Below are 3,980 nucleotides of genomic sequence, written 5' to 3' on the forward strand. Positions count from 1 at the left end.
ACAGAGCAAGAAAATTAAAGATATAGTGACTGAAGTCTGAATGCTCCTGAGGAGATCAAACCCAGGTTCAGGGTCAAACTTGACTTAGATTCAACAATATTTAGGAGCAGGACACTGGGCATACATGACAAGATCTCAAATCAGTCTCCTACTTCAAACCTCCAGAAGAACCAGTTCCCTGATATTGCTCCTAGGGAAGAACTGGCTAAAGAAATAGGCATTCTGGAATCAAGAATTCAGGTATGGATCCAGAACAGAAGAATTCAGCACCAAAGCAAGAACAGAAAGAAGTCCATGAATTCCTTGGCAGATGCCACAAATCAGAGGAAAGAGCTGACTGTTCAGCAGCAACAAAATGACCATTCGACTGTACCAAACAGGTCTTATAATTTTCCTCCCTCCAATTCTTTCAGCATCAATCAAATTCTTTTCTTCTGTTCTACACATCCTTTATTCTTTTGTATCCCTTTCAGAGTTGTGCTAGCCAGACACCAAGTGTAATGATGGTCTTTTGGATCCCTTTCAGAGTTGTGCTAGCCAGACACCCAGACCATGTAGGTAGGAGAGAACTCTTACTCACCTCTAAACTAATGAATCACTCGCCATCAGTACTGCATACTCAGACGATGGAGTTCCTGCATACACAGACTCATTTCTGGCCCTAATACCAAGGAAAATCCCAGGGTCACACTGGATGGGTATGCTATAGTCAAAGAAGTATTCACAGCATAAGCCTTATAATTAAAAGCAATTTAAGATTCTAGGTCAAGACATAACTTTCTTTATACAATGGAGGGATGACTGGTGCCAGGCTCTGATTGCAGAATGGCAACCTCCTGAAAAGACACTTGGACATCTAGGACCTACTGACATAGACCTGCAGCAGAATCTGGCACAGACAGCTGAAGAGCCATCTCTTGGTGTTGACCAATTACACCAACAATATTAGAAACATCCAGTCTTTAAATAAATATTTGCCAACCAGAGATTTACAGTAAAAAGGCATAACCTTTTCTGAATCCCGATCCACAGGAACAAAGCTCTCCACAACCCAAACCACCAGTCAGCAAAGATGTTCTGATTTTCTGCTTCTAATCCACATGTACAAAGCTCACCAGGGCCTCAGCTTCAATAGGAGGAAGATGTCGTTTTCACCACCATAATCCAGACCTCCTTTCCTTTGATGGAGAACCAGTGGAATTTAAAGGATGATGAACAAAGAAGACATCATGTTCTGAAGCATGACTAATCAAAGAAAAACCACTTAGAAACCCAAAAGCAGATTTTCACCCTGCCCACAGGCATTGCTTACCTTCTGCTTTCATTTCATTGAGTAAATTATTGGTTTGAAGCTGCACTAGAAAGTAGACATTTTTGTTTAGCCCTTGATCAACAAAAACATTTTCATGACAGATATAACCTCCTACCTGCAACCATCATTTCTTCAGCAATCTGGGCAATCTATGAACTATCAACAAACTCCTGGTAAGAGAACACGTCTACATGCACTTCTCTCCCTTCTGGCCAGGATGAAAGTCAGACTTGAAATAGGGTTGTTATGTGGAAAATGAGGGCATGCTATATTTCCTGACAATGTGCATTCATAAAAACGAATTTTTCCCTAGTGTGAGTGTTGGAATTGGGAATGGAAAACTACCTCAGTCTCTAGCAATAAGAGAAAGCTTAATCATATGATATATTCTTGATGTATATTTTCCTTTGACCATTTAAAACATATGGAAAATTGAAAGGAAAATTATAATAGTATCATATAATCACAGAATAAAGTCTATCTATGTTAATATTGCCACTTATAGGTTTTTCATGTATTTTTACTATATACTTATCTATAAAATTCCTGGTTTTATAATAAATTATATGTATACCTAAAAATTCTAGTTATTAACTTCTAAAAACACAACATGGTATAACAAGCTGTATGGCATATGTAGTGCTATAATAAAAATATCTTTGAAAAAAAACTATAGGTTTCGTATGCTTTAATTTATGTAATTACTCAGGAGAATTTTCTTCAAAAACCTAAGATTTTTCGTTAACTTTAATTATACCCTATTGTTACTATGTGGTTCTTCAATTTGCATTTCCCAATATATAAATTAAAGCAATCAACATTCAGTTGCATAAGATTTACAGCATAAGGCAGAAAGGTTCTTACTGAAAGTTTAGATGTGTCTAATCACTGTTTATATTATCTCATATATACCAGTAACTGGAAGGCTGGACTGGTCAGTTATGTAAAACAAAAGGAAGACAGGCTGATCAAATTTCAACCAACTAACTCAACTGAGGAATTCCTTTATTAGCAGCCTTTAAAAATTAAACATATTCACAATTTTTAAAAATCATATATCCATCATAGTATGAGGGAAAACAACAATTCATTTTAACTTTCATAATTTCATGAGCCAGAGAGTCCTTTTGTATACTAACTTCATTAGCGCCCCTCTGAGGTTAAAAAGAAAACTTATTGAAAATTAAGATAAATACATTAATTTTGGCATGTACTTGAGATTCTCTTTAACCTCTCAAGAAATATTTTGAGAACTCATTAGTAACATACCACTATAATGCAGATTAGTAATAAATGGAAATAATGAGTTCATTGTAAAGTTTAAACCGACGATAGCATGATCATGAATTTTTCATTAACCTAGAATGCATAATTAGCTCTAGAGGTGGAAAAGAGAGACAAAAATCACTTCATAACATTAGTAAAAAACAAATTAGAATATAGCCCTATAAACTACCGCTGTTCTTTTGCCATTAAGAATCAATGAAATCTGTAATTAGGGAACATTATGGAAAGGTTAAAGATGAGAATACATGCAGTCTATCTACAGGAAACCTAAAACGTTTAGGTTAATGAAATGTCTATGAAAGTCATATTAGTTAGCATGCTCACAGTAGTCTAACTTTTACCTTATAAATACCATGGTAGGAAGTATTAGGGCTTCATATAAGCAACTGTGTTCTCATCTAGATTATCACACAGTGCTTATCTCTTTCAATCTTCTTTCTAATTCCCCCCTAATGATCTGCATGCTATTAAGTATTATATACTTCTGGAAATCCTTCATATTGCAGAAATTACATTTAATGATATGACTTTGAAGATAATGAAACAGTAGAAATTCTATTTCTTAGAAAAGAGGAGAGTTGAATTTTCAATATTTCATTAATATAACGCTATAAGATATCAAATGCTCTTATTTTCCTCTTTGTAGTTATTTCAGTCTAATGTCAACTAAAATCATGACTTTCAATTATAAGTGAGAATATTACCCACCGAAAGCCAGTTTAAGACAGGAAACAACCAACCAGGAACAAGTTGTATGAGAGAGAGTATGTGCTGTATGGGTAGCAAAACCAGATGAGTAAGCATTAAAAAAAAAAAAAGAAAAAAAGTAAAAAACAGAAGTATCAGAACCAATCAATACCCTTGACCAATTCCATCTCTACACCATAAAATTAACCACTTATCCACAAGAAAACAACCACTGCAGACAGAATTCACCAAAGAAAGCTGATTATTTTTGTCCTTCCCTGCATCAGCTAAAATGATATCTATAAACAATGTCTTTTATCGCTTGGTAATAGGTTGTAAACTGAAGTAACACTGACAGATTTAAAGGGAAAAAGATATGTTCACAAGCAGAGTTGGATATTTTTAAATCTCTCAGTAATTAATATAATAAATAGATATTATTTGGACAATACTATTAAACACCTTGACCTAATTGGTGTTTATAGAACACTATAGAATGTGTGTTCTTTAATAGTTCACATGGAAATTTTATCAACAGACTATAACAAGACCATAAAATGTTTCAATAAGTTTCAAAACATTGAAATCATAGCAAGTTTGCTCTCTGCTCACGATAGAAATTAGTTAGAAGTGAGTAGAAATAAGATATCTTAAAAAACCTAAGAAATTGAAAGATTAAACACTGCATTTACAA

Source organism: Dasypus novemcinctus, chromosome 4 (genome assembly GCF_030445035.2).
Source record: "Dasypus novemcinctus isolate mDasNov1 chromosome 4, mDasNov1.1.hap2, whole genome shotgun sequence".
Taxonomy (NCBI): domain Eukaryota; kingdom Metazoa; phylum Chordata; class Mammalia; order Cingulata; family Dasypodidae; genus Dasypus; species Dasypus novemcinctus.